At 35.9% G+C, this 23,985-nt stretch overlaps 1 protein-coding gene across 6 annotated transcripts in view; it reads left to right on the top strand.

Annotated features, from left to right (window-relative positions):
* Baz2b (bromodomain adjacent to zinc finger domain, 2B) overlaps positions 1-23,985 on the top strand; it is a 234,560-nt gene that overhangs the window by 57,392 nt on the left and 153,183 nt on the right. For all 6 annotated transcript variants that reach the window (XM_013029108.1, XM_013029116.1, XM_013029100.1 and 3 more), the window contains exon 2: positions 975-1,017. The gene's annotated coding sequence lies outside the window, so the exon portion shown is untranslated. The remainder of the gene's footprint in view (positions 1-974; positions 1,018-23,985) is intronic.

Genomic DNA, 23,985 nt, shown 5'->3' with positions numbered 1-23,985 from the left:
CAGATTTTTGGGCAATAAACAATCATTAATAGCATAGGAATAGCTTGATTAATAACTTCTCTTGAGTTTATAGTTTATTCTGGGTCCTTCTCGATGATGTTTTTGTTCTTTGATAGTTTTATTTATTTATAAATAAATAAAACCCTTATATAAAACACCTACAGAGGGGTTACAATTACCTGGGCAAGGTAATGAGTACATGTCTTATCAAGCATTGTTGCTCCCTCCTTTCTTTCCCCTTCCCATCTCTTCCCATCTCCCACCCTCCCACCCCATCCCCTTACCCCCCCACCCCACACCAAAGTTGTAAAGTTCGTTTTTCGACATAACGACTTGCACATCTCATTGTTGCAATGGGTCCACCTGTATCCCTATTTAAACGATTTTTTTTCCCCTTCCCCTCCACAAATTATACCAACACCAAATACAGTGAAAGCAGGGGTTATACCGTGGGGGAGGGACATACAAAGCAACAAATAAATATCTTATACATATGTTAGAAACAATTGCAAGAAAGAAAAAAACATTTGAATCCTTATCTTAGGGTTCATTTGTTTGATAGTTTTATCAGTATTAATAAGAACCTAGTATATGACAGTTTCTCCTATTTAAAGTAAATGATACTTTGGGTATAAGCTGAGGTGGTAATCATAGAGAAAAGTATTTTTAAACAAACATGCCCTTCACTTATTATGTATTGAAGACAGCAATTTTCTTCTTAGTAAATACTTGAATATAAAATAAAGCATGTACCTTAGATGTCCTATTATTTATTTTAAAACAAATTAACCCCTGGGGTATCACTGATTACAAATAACACAATAGTCTGATTTACTATAATAAATACTGACCCTTTATAGGTCATTTTGTCTTACCTGTACCATGCCAGTTTAGTGAAAAGTTCTAAACATTTTCATTTCTGAACTTACTCAACTGTTATCTGGCCGATTGCTAATTCTGCCTTCCTGTTGCAGGTTTCTTAACAGTAATGTCACAAGACTGACCACGCTGATCACAGTAAGTCCCAAGCCATAATTCAGCTTTTAAGGATAATTTGTTTTTCTCTTACAAAAAGAATTGTGTTAGGAGAGATTTACAGCATAAAATTATACTTTCTCTTACCAGCTAGTTGAGTATTTACATTTACAGTGAATCATATTTTCTATTCCTGGTTAATTATTTAAATATTCTGAAAATGCTGCTTTAAAAGGATTTAAAAATAAAATTATTTTTGTTTTGTAATTGAAATTATTACCTGCCTGATTAATGTGCATCAATGTGAGTCATACTCTGGAAATCTTTTTTTTTGTCAGTCATATGGCTGGAATTTAGGACCTGGGTGCTGTCCCCGAGCTCTTTTGTTCAAGGTTAGCACTCTACCACTTTGAGCCACAGCTCCACTTTTGGTTTTTCTGGTGGTTAATTGGAGATAAGTGTCTCATGGACTCCCCTGTCCAGGCTGGCTTTGAACTGTGGTCCTCAGATTTCATCCTCCTACGAAGCTAGGATTACAGGCATGAGCCACCAGAGTCTAGCTGGGCATAATCTTTATGATTTTTTTTTTTTTTTTGTCGGTTGTGGGGCTTGGACTCTGGGACTGGCCACTGCCCCTCAGCTCTTCAGCTCAACACTAGTGCTCTACCACTTGAGTCACAGTTTTTTGGTGGTTAATTGGAGATAAGAGTCTCATGGACTTTCTAGCCCGGGCTGGCTTTGACCCAAGATCCTCACATCTCAGTCTACTGAGTAATTAGGATTACAGGCGTGAGCCACCAACACCAGGCTATTGGTTTGATTTTGCTTCTACTGAAAAATAGAAAAACTAGTAAGATGACTCCATATTAGGAAAAAAATATGTAAAAACAAACTTGTTCACATTGTCCTGAGTCATTAAGTAATATTTATGAAAACATACCCTTAGAGGAATACTTAGGTTTCTGTCTTAAAGTTTTCATTGATATTCAAATGATTTACAAGAGAATGTTCAAATATGTCTGAAAAAAGATAGTTCCCTGAAGTAGCTAATATATTTTAAAGTGCTCATTTCTGTTGTATGTAAGAAAACATGTTACCTAAAGATAAACTTTTTTCAAGGCATATATCTACATCATTATAAAATTCTCCCTCTTCCTCTTCTTCTTCTTAACCTCTCTCTTGCACTGTCTGTGACATGTTAAACATGGGGTCTACCACTAGGATAAGTTCCTAGCTCTGTTTAAAAAAATTTAATTTGGGCGGGGAAGGTGGCTCAGTGGTGGAGTGCTTGGCTTGCATGCATGAAACCCTGGGTTCAATTCCTCAGCACCACATAAACCGAAAAAGCCAGAAGTGGGGCTGTGGCTCAAGTGGTACAGCGCTAGCTTTGAGCTGAAGAGCTGAGAGACAGTGCCCAGGTAGGTCCAGAGTTCAAGCCACACAACTGACCAAAAACTAAACTAAAATAAAAATAAAAAATCAAATTAATCAAGTCTCAATCAGTCAGGAAATTTAAATTTTTTGGAAAATCCTCCTCCTCCATCTCCTCCTTCTTTTCTTCCTCCTCCTCCTCTTCCTCTTCTTCCTCCTCCCTCCTCCCTACTCCTCCCTCTTCCTCCCTCCTCCTCCCTCTTCTTCCCTCCTCCTCTTCCTACTCTTCCTCCTTTTCTTCTCTTCTTTTCTTTTGGTCATAAGTCTTGAACACAGAGCCTGGGCGCTGCCCTGAATTTTTTGCTCAAAGCTAGCACTCTACCATTTTGAGCCAAAACACTAGTTTCCGTTTTCTGGGTTTGTTTGTTTGTTTGTTTGTTTTTTGTTTTGTCAGTCGTGGGGCTTGACCTCTGGGCCTGGGCACTGTCCCTGTGCTCTTCAGCTCAAGACGAGCTCTTACCCCTTGAGCCACAACACCACTTCCGATTTTCTAGTGGTTTATTGGAGATGAGAGTCTCACAGACTTTCCTGCCTGGGCTGGCTTTGAACTGGCTTTGAACTGTGATCCTCAGATCTCAGCCTCTTGAGTAGCTAGGATTACAGGTGTGAGCCACCAGAGCCCGGCTTAGTTTTCTGTTTTTTAATTGGAGATCAGAGTCTTTACAGAGTTTCTTGCCAGGCTGGCTTTGAACCATAATCCTCAGATCTCAGCCTCCTGAGTAGCTAGCATTATAAGCATGAGACACTAGTACCTGGCTGGAAAAATCCTCTTGAAGAAAATTATTCAGTGAATTTGATATTTTGACTGTTTTAATTATTTATTAGATATAGCACAACTAATTACCAAAAGTATATAGACATGTATAGATGATGTTTGTATTTATGGTAACTTTCTTTTATTATTTTTTTCCTTTGTGCCAGTACTAGGGCTTGAACTCAGGAGTAGGGCACTCTCTTCTAGCTTTTGCACTTGAGGCTGGCCTTCTGCCACTTGAGCCATACCACTTGTGGCTTTTGCTGGTTAATTGGAGGTAAGAGGCTCATGGACTTTTTTGACCATGCTGGCTTCAAGCCTCATGACTAGTTAGGATTATAGAGCACTGGTATCTTGTGGCAAATTGTCTTTTTGGAAATTGGCTCATTTGTTAAGTTTTATATTTTGTGAAGCCTAGAGAGAACTTCTCTTGTCTTCTTTAAAGGTTTTTGTTAACTTTGTTTATACCTGTTGATTGTCAGTTTATAGGTGAACTTGTAGCTAAAAAGTGACCATTGGAGAAAAAAAGAACGATATGCTTTTATGATGTCTTTTACCTTTCAGTTGTTTTCCTATAAGACATAACTAAAATGATGGTTAATTATGTGCCAATTTCCAAGGGTTATTTTATTAGACATATTGATATTAAGTAACCAAGGGGCTTTATACTCATATTTCTCTAACTAAAAACCATGATTCTTCTATTACACTGCAAAATAAATACATCTTACTAGTGTTTAGGGAACCTTAGGTCTGCTGCATTGGTGCACCTCTGTCATCCTGGTTACTGGTCTGCGAAGACCTTGGATTAAGAACAGTTTAGGCAAAATTTTTACAGGATCTCTTAACCAATAAAAAAATCTAGACATCATGGCATACACTTGCAATCCCAGCTGTGCAAAAAAGCATAAACAGGAAAGCATAGTCCTTGCCAACCTGGTCATAAATGTAATACCGATTTAAAAAATAAAACAAAGTGGAGGGAGGGGGGTGTCATAGTGGAGTAGAGCTAGGAAGCATAAGGCCCTGAATTCAAAACCCTAACACCTCTGAAGAGAGAGGTTGCCAGAGACAGAGACCTTCTTATATGTATTAGAAGTAAGGCATAATCATCAACATACATTGGTAGCTATTTGAATGACAGAAATATCCAGGAAGAATTCTGGAATATGCTAATGAATTCCTTCTAACATAGAAATGGAAAAAAAGTGCTGTAGGCCTCTGATAAAGATGGTAATAGAACATACATGTTTACTTTTGTCAAGGGCTAATTTGATAGGGTAAAACATTTTTTTAATAGTCATGAGTGAAGAAATTTGATTAAATGGCAAAACATTTCTGGGAGCTGGAGAGATGAGTAGTTACTGACTTACTAGATTGAAGGAAATAAATGTTTGAATAATCAATGAACATTGATGAAGCCAAGAGAAAACAGTTTGCAGTTTCCAAACCCTTAGAGACCCAACACTTAAAGTTTGGATAGTCTCTCTAGGGAGAAGGTACAAGGCACCTACATTCAAAAACACTGTAAACATGTATACTTATTAAATAGTCATTAAATATGAAAGTCTTTACACAGTTGGATGCCTCAGGTCCCCTCTGCTTTACCAATCAGGTAGCAGGATCTGTGTTACAGAGTGGACAGCTAAAGTTTATCCTCTGGAGTCTTTGTACTCTGGGAAATCAGATCCCTTGGGCTTGAGTGTATGAGTGGGCATATGTACATTCACATTTTTGTATAATCATCATCACTATCTGCAGTCTTTATGTCTTGCAAAACTGAAACTTCTACCCATTAAACCTTGACACCCATTCTTTCTTTCCCCTAGGCACAGACAAACACCATTCTACTTTATGTTTCTACTAATTTGAGGATTCTAATTATGTGATTTAAGTGGGATAATACAGTATTTATCTTCTAGTGACGGGCTTATTTCTCTGTATATGGTATCCTCAAAGTTCATCCATGCAGCATATAGCCAAATATATTCTGTTTTTGTTTTTTTTGGGGGGGTCCGGTCGTGGGGCCTGAACTCTGGCCCTGGGCGCTGTCCCTCAGCTCTTCAGCTCAAGGCTAGCGCTCTACCACTTGAGCCACAGCGCCACTTCCGGCTTTTTATTTTTTGCTTATGTGGTGCTGAGGAATTGAACCCAGGGCCTCAGGCATGCAAGGCAAGCACTCTACCACAGAGCCACCTTCCCAGCCCCTATATTCTGTTTTTTAAGGTTGAATAATATTCTTGTGTGAATGAGTGAGTGAATGCTTGCATGCATGGGCATGGTGTGTGTGTGTGTGTGTGTGTGTGTGTGTGTGTGTGTGTGTGTGTGTGTGTGTGTGTGTGTGTGTGTGTGTGTGTGTGTGTCAGCAACTATTTGTGGCTGAACTCTTAGGTTGCTCCTACCTCTTTCCTGTTTTCATAGCAAAATTTTATTCTTTGGTCATGGCACTTGAACTCAGGGCCTAGTCACTGTCCCTGAGCTTTTTTGCTCAAGGCTAGAGTTCTACCTCTTTGAACCACAGCTCCACTTCCAAATTTTGAGTGGTTAATTGGAGATAAGAGTATCAGGGACTTTACTGCCTGGGCTGGCTTTGAACTGTGATCCTCAGACTTTAGACCCCTGAGTAGCTACAATTACGAGCATGAGCCACCAGCACCTGGCTAACATTTAAAAAATTATCTTTTTAAAATTAAGCACAAATTAACAGTTTGCTCCATCACAGTGTTTGCCATAGTTTAAAAACTGTCTTCATATGTTAACTTTTGAAGTTCTTCAACAAATAAACTAGTTTTTTAAAATCATTTTTTGTTTTCTTCATAAAAAATTACTTATGTCTAATTTAACTTTTAATATGAAATTATAATTATGTTTCCTTAATATTGGCTCTTGTAATTAAGATCAGATCAATGCAACTGAGGGGTTTTGTCAAGATCTTTTTTGAGTGAATATGTTGAATTGTCATTTTACGTTCTCCAGTCACTTTTATTTCCATATCAGTATACCTTCGTTTTGTACCTATTAGTCACAAAGTAAAACTGTAAAAGCATCCAAACTATCCTGTCATATATATGAGTGTCCAGCTGTGTGATACAACGATTGATCATTCTAATCTGTTTTCCAGTCACATTTATACATGATAGGTATTCATGGTTCTTAGTCTTTGTCTTTTTCTTTTTACTTACTCAGAAAGTGTGTTATAGTGTTTATTTTTAAAAATGAAAGTTAAACATACTGTAACATCATTTAAAATGTGAACATTTTTAAATGCTTTATATAATTCTTTGATAAGTCTCCATTTAAAGTCATTGGGACAAAACTACTGTGTTCACATGTTGGTTCACAGTGTTGGAACTTAAACCTTCAAACATGTTTGCAGTAAATATTTGCTCAATTGAATGAATTTTAAAATGTATATTTGTAGTTAGCTGTGCAGTATAATCTTACACATACTGTGATTCACTTATTTTCTATTAACTGTTCCTTTTTCCTTGTCTTTTAGAGATAAGGCATTAATATATGAGGCTTTGGGGACCAGTTACCAAATCACTATAGCAGCCATAAATCACTCACACCTAGCCACACACATAGCTAATGCTGGCTGAAAATCAGCTAGTTTCTACAGCTCCAACTATTTATTAACTTGGGCTTTGCTACAAAAGTGGTCAAATAATTTATTTAAATTAAATGTTAAAAATGAGAAGAGAATGTTCACATCTTTAAAAAGAGCTGAATCCATTATCTGAAGTTACACGTATTTTTTTAGGTTATACTCAACTTTAATATCCATTTTGTCTTATTTAACTACTATGCTGTGATTGTTTTTGCCCTCTAGATACTCACATTATTTAGCAAAATGCAATGAATAGCACCTGCCAATTTAAATCTCTTCAGTTGAGTGTAATGTTAATGGTAAATACTGAGGAATTAAGAGTAATAAACTCTGGTTTATTATTTTACACAACATATATAGGGGAGCTCCAGTACATTCATCCTTGTCTATGTTAAATTACTTCCCATGAAAATTGAAATTTTAAAATTACTTTTAGAATCAAAATTATTTCTGAATATGCTTTAAATTGTAATGTTTTGTAAGAAAGAGAAAACTAATTTACATTATTAGCTCTACATTTCTCTACAGAAACAATTTGTATAGTTGGCATCATGTCACAGGAATAAATACAAAGTTTTTACTTGAAAGTGAAGAATTAAAATTAATTGTATGAAATATGAATATAATATTAGCACCTCTTATTAAAACAAACCCTTTAATTTTTTATTTAACCAGATTTTCAGATCATAGTTTAGATAGATTTCTTAGAAATGAGGTTAAGTAATGTTTTACTAGTTACATGACTTGGTTTTATTTTGCTTGCATCCTTCCTAAAAACAATTTTTTGTCTGTCCTTGGTTTGAGTTGTGGGGCGCTGGCTTGCTTAGGCAGGCATGTATCACTTGAGCCACAATCCCTGTTTTGTTTTGTTTTGTTTTGCGGTCATGGGGCTTGAACTCAGGGCCCATGCACTATCTTTGAGCTGTTTTTGCCCAAGACCAGCACTCTGTCACTTTGAGTCACAGCTCCACTTTTCTGGTGGTTGATTAGAGGTAAGGGTCTCATGGACTTTCCTGTCCAGGCTGTCTTTGAGCCATGATCCTTATATCTCAGCCTCCTGAGTAGTAGGATTACAGGAGTGAGCCACAGGCACCTTTTTTACTTTAATATGCTTTGGATCAAGTCTACTGTTTTTGCCTGGAGTTGGTCTTGGACTACAATTCTTCTTCTATACCTTCTACATGGCTGAGATTACAAGCCAGAACTCTCCTCCCCTAGCCTATTGGTTCACATGAGTTCTCAACTAACGTTTTTGTCTGAGGTAGCCTTGAACTGTGAACCTCCACACCTCCACTTCCTAGAAGCAGAGATAGCAGGACCGTGCCACCATAGGTGGTCTACCTGTATTCATGTTTATCTTACTAATAAAATTATGACACGTTTAAATATGGAAATATACCTCTTTTGGCTTTTCTCTCTATTGCACCCCCCATTTTTATTAGCATGTATTAATTGTGCAAAGAGATTTTATTGCAGAATTCCCATAAAGGTATATAGTGAATGTCTAGTTATTGACCTGTTCAAGGTCAGCAGAAGAGGGCAAAATTCTGAAATTGCTGACTTTGACTTTACTTTTTTGGCAGTTGTATTATTGCTTGTACCTGTTGAGTAAACATAATCATTTCTAGAATGTTCTGATAAAGTATTTTATATGTCTCAACTATTCCTATGTACAAAAAATATTGCCTCCTAAATCGGTCAGGATTAAGTCTTTCAAAAAAATTGCCTCTGTAGCTTTAAGTCTGTGGGGAAATGAGGATGATGTATTATATATGAAGCTGAAAAGATCTTAAAATCCATCATAAGTCCAGTATTCTCATTTTGGGAAAAATAAAACCTCAGAGGACTTGTTCTGTATGACACAGCTGGCAGAGACTGTGGTGGCACTGGTGTCTTATTCTGAGTCTAGTGTTCTTTTCTAATGTTAGAAGCGTTTTCTTTTTATTTTACCCTATTTTCAAATTGGTTTAGAATAAAGATCAAATTTCAAACCTGCATCTCTTAATCGTATCACCATTTCCCACATCAAGATCTGAATACCCAGCATCACGTTCTTTCTCTGTCTCCAGTCAGTCAAAACTTAAAGGTACCTAGGATCTACCTTAAGTATCTTTTACAGCCTTTGTTGTTCCTTTATTCCTAGTATTTCTAGTATTACATCTCCTCTTACTCATCACTGCATTAACATATCTGAACTCATGATTTCTTTCTTCACACATTTAATTATGCTATTCTCTTTTTTCTACCTCTCAATCTATAGTATAATGCTGCACATCCTTCAAAATCTGATGTACTTCTCATTTTCCTTCTAAGTACTGGCCTAAAGAAATTAGGATTTGCAAAATCTGGAGTCAGGTGATTTATTTAATCACTTTACATGTAGACTCATGCTACTCTGTTATCACAGAGTGCTAGAAGAGTAGAGCTACACACCACTTATTGTACCCACTTTACAGTGGATCTTTTTCTGGCACTCCCTAGGCAGAGATGTAAGTAGACTTAGTCTTCTAATGTCTAATTCTAGAATTCTTTCTTGAATAATGCACTTCAGCCTTTCCTGAGTGTATTTAGCATTTCTGTAACTCAAGCCAAGAATATTTTGTGTTTACTGTAATGTTTTCCATCAGTTGACTTTATCTCATTATTCTGTAGAGAATAGTTACTTTCAGATGAAAGTGATATTTAAATACAAATTTATGTCTATATGTACACATATAAGTAGCCGAGGATTATACAGTTTTTGTTTATTAAGGATGAAAGAATTGCTTTGTTTTAGTTTTTGTTTGTGCCTGTTCTGAGGCTTGAACTCAGGGCCTATGCTGCCCTTGAGCTTTTTCTTTCTCTTTTTTCTTTTTTGCTCAAGGCTAGCACTCGACTACTTGAACCACAGCTTCACTTTTGGCTTTTTTTTTTTTTTGTCAGTTGTGGGGCCTGAACTCTGGGCCTACGCGCTGTCCCTGAGCTCTTCAGCTCAAGGCTAGCGCTCTACCACTTGAGCCACAGTGCCACTTCGGGCTTTTTCTGTTTATGTGGTGTTGGGGAATCAATCCCAGGGCCTCAGGCATGCAAGGCAAGCACTCTACCACTTTTGGTTTTTTTTAATTTAATTTTATTGTCAAGGTGATAAACAGAGGGATTACAGTTACATACATAAGATGAGTACTTTCCTTGTCGAACATTGTTGCCTCTTCCCTTGTTTTTCTCCCACTTTTCTTCCCCCAACATATGGTCATGTGAGTATCTCTGTTGCATTGGTTCACCCTTTGTCCTTTGTCTCAAAAGTTTGTTGTTCTTTTTTCCTTCCCAAACATATTTACAAGATGCAGTGTACCAAAATCAAATACAATAACAACAGAGATAAACCAAAGGAAGGAAAAAAAAGAAAAAAGAAATACCTTCACACAGTACATTAAAAACAACAACAAAGAAAAGCCTCATGTTTCCATATGTTGGAGTTCATTTCGATTAGCACACGTAGCTGTTGAGCTACTGTGATCCTCTGTTAGGACTAGCCTAGACATATACTAATTATTAAAATGAGGGAAACCATGGAACCTATGTTTCTGGGTCTGGCTTACTTCACTTAATATGATTTTTTCCAAGTCTTTTCATTTTCTTACAAATAGGGCAATTTCATTCTTTCTGATGGAAATATAGAATGAAATTGAAAGCGAAAGTTCACTACCAACCTTATTCTATGAAGCCAGCATAACCCTCATCCCAAAACCAGACAGGGACTCATCAAAGTAAGAACTATAGACCCATTTCTTTGATGAACAACACAAAACTTCCCAACAGAATTCTGGCCAATCAAGTTCAACAACTCATCAAAAAAAATTATACACTGAGATCAAATAGGTATGCAAAGCTGGTTAAATATATGCAAGTCAATTAATGTAATTCATTGCATCAGTATGAGTAAGGACAAGCACTACATGATCATCACAACAGACACAGAAAAAGCATTTCACAGGGTCCAAATCCCTTTATGATGAAAGCTCTGGAGAAACTAGGAGTCCATGGAGCATTCCTTAATATAATAAAGGCTGTGTATTACAAATCTACAGCTAGCATTATACTTAATAATGAAAAGTTAAAGCCATTTCCTCTAAAATCAGGAATGAGACAAGGATGTCTACTGTCTATACTCCTTTTCAATATAGTATTCTAATTCCTAGTTAGAGCAATAAGGCAAGAGGCAAACATGAAGGGGATCTAAATAGGGAAAGATGAAATAAAACTTTCCCTCTTTGCAGATCCTATATTTAAAGAACCCCATCGACTCCATTCCCAAGTTACTTGAGCTAATATGAAACTTTGGCAAAATAGCAGGGTATAAAATTAATCCTCAAAAATCAATGGCTTTTTGGTATGCCAACAATGAGAAGAGCAAAGCTGAAATTAGGAAAGCAACTTCTTTTGTAATAGCCTAAAAAAATACCTAGGATTTAACCAAAGATGCGAAGGACCTCTGTGATGAAAGCTTTAAAAACCTGAAAAAGGAAATTAAAGCATATCTAAGAAAGTGGAAAAAACTCGCATGCTCCCATCATAAAAATGGCAAGACTGCCAAAAGCTATTTACAAATTAAATGCAATACACAGCAGTATCTCAACATTTTTCTTTAATGAAATAGAAGAAGCAATCCAGAAATTCATATGGAACAATAAAAGACCCCAAATAGCAAAAACAGTCCTCATCAGGAAGAACCATGCTGGAGGACTATCAATACCAAACTTCAAACTCGATTACAAAGCCATAGTAATAAAAACAGCTTGATACTGGTACAAGAATAGGCCAGAGGAACGATGGAATAGAACTGAAGACCCAAAAATGAACCTGCAGACCTGTGGCCACCTAATCTTTGATAAGTGAGCCAAAACAATATGATGGAAGAAAGACAGCCTCTTCAACAAATGGTGCAGGCAGAATTGACTAAACACATGTAGAAAACTAAAATTAGATCCTATGTATCACCCTGCACCAGAATCAATTCCAAATGGATCAAAGACCTTGAGGTAAAGCAGATACCCAGAAAACATTATAGCAAGGAATAGGAATAACACTAAGGCTCCTTGGCACAAGTCAAAACTTTCTTAATAAAGACTCCATTATTTATTTATTTATTTATTTATTTTTGGTAGCTAATTAGAGAATCTCATGGACTTTCCTGCTTGGACTAGCTTCAAACTGTGATTCTCAGATCTCAGCCTCCTGAGTAAGTAGCATTACAGGCATAGGCCACCAATGTCTGGCTAAGATCTGTTTTTCATAGTTCTTGGTAGTCACCATGTGTTTCTGGGACTTTATTAAACAGAAAGAATGGAAAATAACAAAATGTAACTTTAAAAAAATCTTTAGTTTGGGGCTGGGAAGGTGGCTCAGTGGTAGAGCGCTTGCCTTGTATGCATGAGGCCCTGGGTTCGATTCCTCAGCATCACATAAGCAAAAAGAAAAAAGCTGGAAGTGGCACTGCGGCTCAAGAGGTAGAGCGCTAGCCTTGAGCTGAAGAGCTGAGGGACAGCGCCCAGGCCCCGAGTTCAGGCCCCACAACTGTACCCAGCCCCCCCCAAATCTTTAGTTTGATTTTATTGCTATAAGTTTTACTTGTTGATAAGTTGAGAAAAGTAACTAGAATATCTAACTAGGAATTGTATCAACATTTCTTCATTGTCTTAATGTTTTCAGTTTCTAAAAGGATAAAATGTTTAATACAAAAATAATTTTGAGGGACTGGGAATGTAATGTAGTTTTAGAGTGCTTGTTTAGGATGAACAGAACTCTGGGTTTGATACCCAGCATTGGAAAAATAAATGTTGGTTGTTGCTTATATTAATGAAAATATAATTATGTTATCTTGCTTATTAAGCCATTGTTGTGAACTGTGTTATACAGCCTTTTGAGTGATAAAGCAATTGAGTCATAGTAAATGCATCCAGTTGCAAATACTTTTGCAGCTCAGCATGAATAAAAGTGGTGCATTTGAAGGGGGCAGCTTAAATACATATCATGTGAATGAATAAAGCATGGGCTTCATGCCTATAGTTGGGGATATGTGTATCATCTGCTGTAGATGTATTACAGAGGTGATGCCAAGGTGAAAGCAAGCTTGCAGAATGGTAGGAAATCATTGATATTCTGACTTGGAGGCTGTAAATGGCTCTGTGGCAGATGGAGTCTTTGTCAAGAAAGAAAAATGGCAGCTTTGGAGCACATAGATGTTTAGCTAGCAGCTCAGCACACAGGCTGTGACCTTCTAGTATGCAGGAGACTTCTCCATGCTCTACTAAATTGCCCTCAGCTTTTATTCACCTAAAGTAGATAAATAGTAGTCATCATGTCTTAGTTCAAATTGAAATGTTTCATTAGGCAGAAACATAAATATAGTTTATTGTCTGCTTTTAAAAAGAAGTACACTTTTAAGGGAACTTGGTATAAGAAAAATTTTCAGTTGATTTATGAGAGTAAAAATAAGAACTTGAAAAATATTTATTTTAGTCTGAAAGAATATTAAAGCTTAAACTATACTAAAAGTGCACTAACTTTTCATGTGAAGATACTAAGGCTCAGACACAACCTTAATCATACCACTTACCAATATATAACTTGTAAATTGTGACCTGCTATACTCATAAAACATCTTAGTTTCAAAAGTTAACCTTTATTTCAATAAAATTTGAAGTTCATAGAATGCACATACTTATTAATGGTTGTTGCATAATGAGAGTAAGATTAGAGACTTTTATTTATTATTCAATTGCAAATATTTTATTAGAATTCAAATCCTTCATTTTTTATGTTATCACTAGGGTGATGAATAAAAATTTGATTTAGAGTTTTCATGGATTACAAAGTTATGTATGCCTGAGCTATATGTTATTTCATAAATACTTTGAGTGGATCTTAACAAATTAAAATACATAGATTGTACTCCTAAGTTGAAATGTTTCCACTTAGGATTTTTCAACTTTTCAGTGGTTTGGAGGTGATACACATTTAGTATGAACTATTTTGATCTTTTCTTGGGTTAGTGATACATGGTAAAATATGTTCTTGCTTGATGTTGAATAGCCTGAAATAAGTTGTAGGTCCCCATGGCTGTATAACCACAAGTGTAAAATCCATCGCTCTACCATGGACTGTATTGTTCAGCTATGATGCTTGTTAGAAGTCTATAAAGTACATTTTTTCTTATGACATTTCACCTACAATAGGCTTATGGGATATAGCCCTTTCATAACTTAAGGACTGTTTTCACATATTGTGTTGATGTATTTAAATATTCATTCTGTTTAAAAACCATTGCTAATGGCTCATGCCTGTAATCCTAGGTATTCAGTAGGCTGGGATCTGAGGATTGCAGTTCAAAGTCAGCCTGGTCAGGAAAGGAAGGTCCATGAGATTCTTATCTCCAGTTAATCACCAAAAAGCTAGAAGTGGAGCTGTGGGGCAAGTGCTAACCTTGAGCAAAGAAGTTCAGGGACAGTGCACAGGCTCTGAATTCAAGCTGTGGGACTGGCACTAAAAAAAGAAAAATAAAAAGAAAAGAAGAAATATTGTGTATGATCTGAAAGTAAAGGTTTTAGAGATTGTGTAAGATATTTTGAAAAATTGCTACAAGCGTCAGGATTTATTTCAGTTTTTGGAGGAATGTAAGTCCATATGAGATTAAGTATGTACAGAATGTTCAATTGACTAGGTGACCTATATTAAAGAGTAATGTCATTGAAAGCTTCTAAAATCCTGAGTAAATTTTTTTGAACAAAACCAAACTTTTATGTCAATATGAAATATGAATCACCACATCATGGGTGAAATGAGCACTAATTCATCAATGGATATACAAGCTGATGTGTACTTATTTCACCTATTTATTACCTCTTACCTGTTTCACCTATTTATCTACTTTAATATGAAGTAGATGTACTTTGATAGAGGCTAAATTATTTAACAGCAATTAGTGCCTGTTTATATACAAATGCAAGGGCTAATACACCAGACAAATACCAACTCTCCACCTATGAGGCTTATATTCACTATGTGAAAGACATACATAAATTACTTTTTAATTTGGTAGATAGCAGCCAACACTATGAACAAAAATAAAGGAAATTAAGGGTGATAAGTACCAGGATAGAAGTTTACATTTGTTATAAAGTAGTAATCAAAGGTCTCCCTAATGAGATGACTATTTAACAGAGATCTTTAAAGAGCTAGGAAAATTTGGCTTGTCCAAAGAAAAAGCAGTAAATGCTAACACATTGAGGGAGATCATGTTTGGTATATTCCAAGAATGATAAAAAAAACAAAATAGCCAGAGTTGTGTGAACAAGAGTAAAAACTGAGGCCAGAGAGATTTTACATAAATAAATTTGTAAATTATTTTTTTAAGAGTTTGTATGGTTCTTGAGCTTAACTTAAAATGCATATATTGTCAAACCAGTAGAACCTAAGTAGTATTGCTAAAGTACTTGTTGTATGGAGTTCTACATGGAAGGCATAAGACTAATGTGAAACATTTTATAAACTGTTTCTGAGCATTTTTTAGCATAATAATGTTTTGCGACTCTCCACTTATTTAATCCTTCCCTCAAAAGGTATTTTATAGCCAGGTATCAGTGGCTTATGCCTCTCAGGAGGTTGAGATCTGAGGATCTCAAAGCCAGCCCGGGCAAAAAAGTCCATGAGACTCTTACCTACAATAAACTATTCAAAAATCCAGACGTGGTCTTGTGACTCAAGTGGTAGAGTGCTAACCTTGAGCACAAAGAGGCTTAGGGACAGTACCCAGATGCTGAGTTCAAGTCCTAGGACTGGCAAAAAGAAAAAAGAAAAAAACAAAGGTATTTTATGCCATTAATGTTTTCACACATTGGTAAATGCTGTAGTAAATGTTCATGTGAGTGAACTAGAGATTAGTAAAGGGATGTCCCACAACTGTGGCTTAATAACCTTTTTATTTTGCTTAAAGCAATACATTTTCCTGCCTGCTTTTTCAGTATGTCTGTATTCTTTTCTTTTTTCCTTTGTGAATATTTCTCAAATCCATCCTTTCTTCTCTATTGATGATGCTTAAATTGGTTTGCATCATATTTCATCTGTAGTGTTGCTGTAGCCAGTTGACTGATGTCGCTGTCTTGTCTAGCTGTCCCCATGTTCTTCATCCTCTCTGTGACAACTTAACTGACCCTCTTGAAATCCTAACTTTCAGTCACTACAAGGTTCAATGTCATTTACAGAGGATTCACTACAAGGTTCAATGTCAGTTACAGAGGATATGAAATCTTTCATAATCTGTCCCCTGCTAACATCTAAAATTATACCTTATTCTACCATATTTAATGTTCTCCAAATTTAAAACCATTTATTCTTAATAAACAGTCCTTTTGTCTTTACTCGATGTTATCTTTCTCATGGGCCAGGCCCTCTGTCCTGTGACTAGCCCAGTTTTCCATTCTTAAAGGTTTAGAGCAGAAGCAATCTTCTATAAGAACACTCAAGACCTTCCTGGGTAAGGCAGATACACTCATGTATAAATCTATCAAAGTACTTAAGACAATAAAAGAAAAATGCTGTTTGTGGGTTTCTTCCTCCAACTCTCTATATCCTATGCCTTATAAGTGTGTCCAGTGCCTAATATTTATTTATTTTTTATTTTTATTTTTTGCCAGTCCTGGGGCTTGAACTCAGGGCCTGGGTACTGACTCTGTGGCTTCTTTTGCTCAAGGTTAGCACTCTACCACTTGAGCCACAGCACTACTTCTGGTTTTTTCTGTGTATATGGTACTGAGGAATTGAACCCAGGGCTTCATGCATGCTAGGCAAGTACTCTACCACTAAATCACAATCCCAGTCCCTAAATTTAGATTATATATATTTTAAATGTAAACTTTTAAAAGAAAACAGTGACAACTCTGGAAAGATTTCCTAATGTTTGACACAAAAATACATAATCTCTAAGAAAAAAGTAAGTAAATTGGAGACCTTTTTCAAAGTCTCCAAATTTTGCTCTCCAAAAGACATTTTTAAAAAAGTGAAAGAACAGGCTATATAGTGAATATATATATAGGTGAATGCATGTATGTGAAAACACATTCATATTTGCACATGTGAATATATACAAAGCACAGTAGTAAAAAATGGCAGTCAGTACAATTAGAAATGGGCAAAGGATGTAAAGAACCATTTTATTAAAGAGGATAAATTTTAGCCAAACCTATGAAAAATTTTAATATTCCTAGCTATTGTGTAAATGCAAAAATAATACTTCAGTCCATATTTGTCAGAACTAAAATAAAAAAATCAAATATCAAATCTTGGGCAGAATGTAGAGAAATTAGACTCTATTATTTATGAGAATGTAAAATGGTACAACCACTTTGAAAACTAATTTGGCAGTTGATTAATAACAACTGAACACATTTGTCATATGACCCAGCAACCACCCTTCTGAGCACTTATCCCAGAAAAACAAACGCTTTATGTCTACATAGAATATATTGATATACAGAATATATCTATAAAACCTTCATATGATCTATATAGAGGTATATTCTATAAATGTGCAGAAGATTCTGTGTCAATTAGTTTTAACTGGGACTTGAGATTTTACATTTGTAACAAGTAATTTCAGTGTTGGTGTGTGAACCTCACTTTAATTAGCAAGGTGCTAAAGGCCCTTCTAAAGCTTTTCCCATTTGTTTTGTCTGATTTTCTATAGCCTGATTTATATCTAGCTATGTAAATAGAAATTTTTGTTTTTTTGTTTTTTGTTTTGTCATGGGTCTTGAACTCTGGACCTTGATGCTGTCCCTCAGCTTTTCAGCTCAAGGGCAGAGCTCTACCTCTTGAGGCACAGTGCAGTGCCTCTTCTGGTTTTTGAGTAGTTTATTGGAAATAAGAGGCTCACGAACTTTCCTGCTCAGGCTGGCTTTGAACTGTGATCCTTAGATCTCAGCCTCCTGAGTAGCTAGGATTACAGGTGTGAACCAATGGCGCCTGCCTAAAATTTTTGGGTTTTAAGGACATCCATTAATTATGAATTAATGCTTGCTCTCAGATTATGTGGCTCTTTGTTTAAAAAACATTTTTTGAAATTTTAATTAATTTATTTTTGCATTGCCAAGAATTGAACCTAGAGCCTTATAAATGCTAGACAAGTACTCTACCTCTAAGCTACAGCTACAGCCACAGCCCTTGGCTCCTCATCCCCAATATTTATAATAATTTCAATAGCTATTAGACTGAGTAATAACTTTCAGAGAGTTAAATTTAATAATAGCTGAGTACTGGTATCTAAACTATTCGTTTACTTTCCTAATACAATATTAACTCAAATTGCCTTTTGTTATTTTTACAGAATATTGATTATGGTAGACTTGAGTGTATTGTAAAATATTAGGATATGTAATTTTCTGTTTAACTCTGGCTGTTTTAATTGGCATAAAAATAGCTTTTTTTCTTTTTTCTTAAAGCTGTTATTATCACAAATTAGTAGCAATTATAGACCACAGAGTTGAAGCTGTTAATTTTGTCTATAGTGCAGGTGAATGGAAAACCTAATCTGTGTAGAAGGACAGCCAACAGGATGGATGGCTCTGTACTTAAATCATTCATGTTCTAAAGGATTCAAGTCAACTATGGGGGTAGTAATACCATCTTTAAGATAAATACTGTCAAATATTTCCAGTCTTTTATGCTGTTATAGAAAATTATAATTAGATCATAAATTGACAGAACTTTTCAGAATTATTTATTTTGATAAATGGAAACTAGCAATCAACATTTGCAGACAAATATAGAAAAACATTTTGAGTAGAAAATTGTTATTCTTATATAAAAATTAGGATAATTTTCATGTTATTATAACAGCTCTACATCATTTCATTTAATAATTGTCCATTTTGCCAGGCGCTGGTGGCTCATGCCTGTAATCCTAGCTGCTCAGGACCTGAGATCTGAGGCTCACGGTTCAAAGCCAGCCTGGGCAGGAAAGTCTGTGAGACTCTTATTTCCAATCAACCACCAGAAAATTGGAAGTGGCACTGTGGCTCAAGTGGTAGAGTGCTCACCTTGAGCTGAATAGCTCAGGGACAGTGCCCAGGCCCAGAATTCAAGCCCCATGACATAAAATAAATAAATAAATTGTCTACAGTAGAGAATGCTAGAGGAGTTATATTGTTACAAAACTGCCTTTAAGATGTATTTATTATTATTTGCTTATTTCTGAATAAGCACTTACCTTGCAGTAAAAGTTTTCATATGGAATTTATGTTGAATGTTGAGAGAATTTTTCAAACCTGATCCAACAATTGTCTATGAAATAAACCTTCTTTGTTTCTTCTGGTAGCATCAATTTTTTTTAAATCGATTAATAGTGCTGATAGAAACAAAACAATTGGAACTTACATTAAAAATAAATGTGATGAATAAAAAGCTGCACTCTATAATATTAGAGCATTGGTTTTGCTTTACCAGTAAGTTCTCAAATCTAAAGGACAAAAATACTGAGAAAAATGAAAGGTCAAAGAAACTGAAAGAGCAAACGATGCAAAAAGCTGACACTGAGGTCTTAGTGTGATACATATGTATTTCAGGTTGATGGTTGCTTTCATTAGCAAATCTCATTGTTATGCAATGTCTGTTCTTCTGCAGCAAAATGAAAATTGTATTCTCACAGGCTCTGTGTGTATCTATTATGTCGCAATTATTGAAAGTATACATTTAGGGCTATCTTCCATTTATGTGACCATTTTGTTTAAAGGAAAAGAAAATTATATCTTTTCTTTTGTTGCTAAATATGTTCAAAAGACTTTTTAATTTATATTGTTTCCTACTTTTGTTCTTCAGTGTAAACAATTATAAGATAATAATGTAACCACACTAATGATTTTATAATTTTTAATGAGTATAATACTCTTCTGATTGGTTTAAATGGATAATTAATGAGCAAATTAAACATTTGTTTTCTAACATTTTAAACATTAAGTAAGTGTATGCACACCAAATGTAAAGACTTACCTTTTTACAATTGCAAATATTGTACGTACCAGTTAAGATTACTAAGGTTTGAGTTTTCATAAAATAGGAATTCAAATTATAAATTTCAATGTTTATACATTTAAAGTGTATATTTGATAGAAATGAAGTAATGGGCTACATGATTCTTAGGAATGAGTTCAGATGTGGGTTAAAATGTGGTGGTGAACACAGTTGTCATTTAACTTTAGTTACATTGAGGTCTGATAGTAGCTTTAGAAATTTTTTTTTGTCATTCATAAATGAAAATAGTTTATTTCTAGTCCAAGATGAAGTGGCCCTGTTGTGTTTTGCCTGTGATTTGGTAGGACAAAAATGACAGGAGCATGTGGGGAAACAAAAATCATCTACATAGCTAAAAAGTAAATAAAGAGAATGAGAAGAAATTGGAGCTCATAAAACCCTCCAACTGTTTGGTCCAAATGACTTTAAGACACTTGCTAGGCCCTACCTCATACAGATCTCATATTTACCAATAGCATCATGCTTAGGACCAACTCATTGATCTCATCTCATATGATCTTTTTTCTTATAAACATATTAATCCCACCATGCCTTTATCCCTTGTTCCTTTGTCCATACATAATCATTCCTCAAAGATCTCATATACCATTGTGGTAAAGGATTGGGGCTTCATACAATTCCTTGGATTTTGGGAGCCATATGTGTTAATAAAAAACTGGCCGAACAGTGTAAAATGTCTGAATATATGCAGCTGATATTCTTATACTTTCAGCATCTGGGAACCCCAAATGGCCCACAGTATAAAAATCTGTTTGGTTTTTGGTAATTGTAGTGGGGAGGGGCAGTCAGACCACTCAGTCCACAGTGAAAATGTAAAAGATTTTATTGAGCGAAAGGTGCTGACCAGCCAGGACCACACCTGGAGTTGGGATCCCAGGAAACAGCCCCCAGTGCCAGCCCATGTGGGCTTTTAAACAGCTATGGGCTAGGGTGGGGAAAGGGGGAGGCTGGGTGTTGGTTTTAGCCAATGATTGTTACAAGAAATGCACAGCTTAAGTTTAAATTTCCCTCCAAGGTTTTTCTGGTGGGAAGCAAGGGAATAGAACAAAGGGTGGTGATGGCCTGCTGGATTAGGGCTCCCATTGCTCAGAAAACAGCAGAAGCAGAGTTACAGAGTTACAGGGTTATGGAGTTACAAAGTTACAATTACAGTTACTAGCTAACGTAATGCATTACCAGGGAAGTCTTATCCACAGCACACTTACATTTATATCTTAAAATCATTCATTATCCATTTTACACAATCCAAGTCAAATATATTCCATCTTTACGTCCTCCACCATATCAGTAATGTTCTTAAAAGCTGTTTCACAGTTGAAATTTTTTGACAAGATAATAGAAAATAGAATGTTGTAAGATTCAATTAAATAAGTTTCTTTTTATTGTTGTCATTATTGTTCTTGTTTTGTGGTACTGGGGTTTGAACTAAGGACCTCTTGCTAGGTAGGTAATCTACCACATGAGCCATGTCCCTAGCACATGGGCTGATTTTATATCATCCTAAACTTATATGTACAGTAAACTTGACCTTCTATTTCACCTTCATACAATCCTAATAAATATCTTTGCTATGAGGACCACATGAGCTCTTATAAATATGTACAGCCAGCCTATTGAGCATTATGTTAGGTTAATTTGTATTTACACTGTTTTCTCATGTTGTGTTTTATTATTCATGATGGTTAATAGAAAAGAATGTCTAAGCTCTAGTTAAGAAGATTCTAAAAACAATTGTGAATAATAGAAAACTAAATCATGTAGGCAAAGGTATTGTTGTCCCAAATAGCCAAAACTTAAAAGAAAAGCATCCTGGAGGTGATGAGGCCTAAGTGTATAGGGAGGTATGAATCATGTGAGAGGGAGGAGTGTCTGGGAGACAAAGGAGACCTAACCAACTATTATGAACATTTGATTTGCTACTACTATTTACCTCATGTGAATTTCAAGAGTATAGCATTATTAAACCTTATTAGTGTTCAATCCAGATACATGTCAACTGATAATGTTACCATGGTAGACTAATTTTTCTTATGTGATGCAGCAAGATGACTCAGGAAATTCCCTGAATTTTAGTTTCACCATCCTCTTCTCTCCCTTTCTCCTTTGTCATCCCTCTCAAACACAGTGGTAATACAAAAAAGTCAAATACTCAAAAATTTGCAAGCCCGGGCTGGGAAGGTGGCTCAGTGGTAGAGTGCTTGCCTTGCATGCGTGAGGCCCTGGGTTCGATTCCTCAGCACCACATAAGCAAAAAGAAAAAACCGGAAGTGGTGCTGTGGCTCAAGTGGTAGAGTGCTAGCCTTGAGCTGAAGAGCTGCGGGACAGCACCCAGGCCCAGAGTTCAGGCCCCCAACCGGACCCAAAAAAAAAAAAAATTTGCAAGCCTGATCTAAATTAGTGCAAACTGACTATGAAGACTGAGTCTGATTTCTGTACCAATTTGAAATGACAAACTGAGGAGGAATGAAACTCACCATAGATTGGATCCCAGGCTGTTGGAAGGTCACAAAATGGAAAGAGCTTTAAGTGAAACAGAGAGGTTCTTAAAAGTGTCTGTCCCTTCCTATCCTTGTCTTCTCTTTTACATTGGTTGGCCTATTTTATGTACTCATCTTGCAGAAGAATTGAGCTTAGAAAATGGAGTAGGAAATAGGTATGAATTTAGCAAAAGACTCTGGAAACTGTTAGTGTATAAAAGACCTAGATCAAATAAATTGCAGAATTCATGATCAGATAACTTATTTTTCTAATTGTACTGGGGAAATGGCAAAATAAACTTTCATATAATTTGTTTCAAAATTTGTTATTCAAGTTTCTGACAAGAAGCTGAGAAAACTTACTTCCTTGTGCAGTGGTACATCATTAAAATATTGGAAAAATTCTCTCATTTCTGAGAATTGGAAACATTTTGGAGCTTGTTTGTAAACACCCTTACGGAGATTAAAAAATTTTAATTTGGTATTGTTACCTACTTTCCTTTGACAGTTAGGATGTTCAGAGCTAAACCTCACCCATCATAACTTGTACCAGACCTTCTAATAGGTATTTCAACTTTACAACTTTATCTTGTGCTTCACCTAATTTTTTAAAACAAGGTTTTACTATGTAGCCAAGGCTGGCCTTGAACTCATGATCCTTCTGTCTCAGCCTTCTTGAGTACTAGGGTTTCAGGTACTCATCAACACTCCTAGCTATGTTATTTTTTTCTTCAGATGAATTAATATTTTTAAGGACATTCTGTTCTACAGTCATAGTTCTGTTGGGATAAGTAGAATATAAATAATATTTATTGAAGCTGAGGCCAATGACGTAAAAGTAGAAAACTTCGTTCTTCCTCTTATTCCTTCCCATCTTCCTTCTTCATGTTGTATATATTCTTTGTTATTAAAAGGCTAGTCTCTGTTAGACTTCTGAGGAATTAAGAAAACCCTTTCTGGAATGTTTTGTCTTTATAGATACCCAGAGTACGGTTAGTTTTGTTAAGTGTGTTCTACATTAAGAGTATCTCTGAGAGGACAAGTAAGGCCAAAATGTGCCCTAGAGTTTGAAAAGGTGCCTTTTCTTTGTTTGTTAGCTCAGAGAAATCTTTTCTGACTTACAAGGTACTATATATCATACCTTTCTTTTGTTTGTTTTTGGTGCCAGTTCTGGGGCTTGAACTCAGAGCCTAGATGCGGTCCCTTAGCTTTTTTGTTCAAGGAGAATGCTCTTCCACTTGAGCCACAGCTTTGCTAATGTTTTTTGGTGGCTAATTGGAGTTAAGAGTCTCTTGGTTCCTCAAAATTCTTCACATAGAGCTCCCCTACGACCCAGCAATACCACTTTTGGGTATTTACCCAAATGTTTACAAACAAGACCACACTAAAGCTACCAGCACAACTATGTTTATTGCAGCATTATTTACCATAGCTAAGATATGGAACCAACTCAGATGCTCCCCAGTAGATGAATGGATCAAGAAAATGTGGTATATATACACAATGGAATTCTATGCCTCCATCAGATAGAATGACATTGCTCCATTTGTTTGGAAATGGAAAGACTTGGAAAAAATTATATTAAGTGAGGTAAGGCAGACCCAAAGAAACATAGGTCCCATGGTTTCTCTTATTTGCAATATCTAGTATATGTATGAGTCAAGCAGAAAAGGTCA

This window comes from Dipodomys ordii, unplaced genomic scaffold (assembly GCF_000151885.1).
Source record: "Dipodomys ordii isolate 6190 unplaced genomic scaffold, Dord_2.0 Scaffold5, whole genome shotgun sequence".
Taxonomy (NCBI): domain Eukaryota; kingdom Metazoa; phylum Chordata; class Mammalia; order Rodentia; family Heteromyidae; genus Dipodomys; species Dipodomys ordii.
Note: the sequence above shows the minus strand (reverse complement) of the source record. Positions and strands in the feature narration are given on the sequence as shown.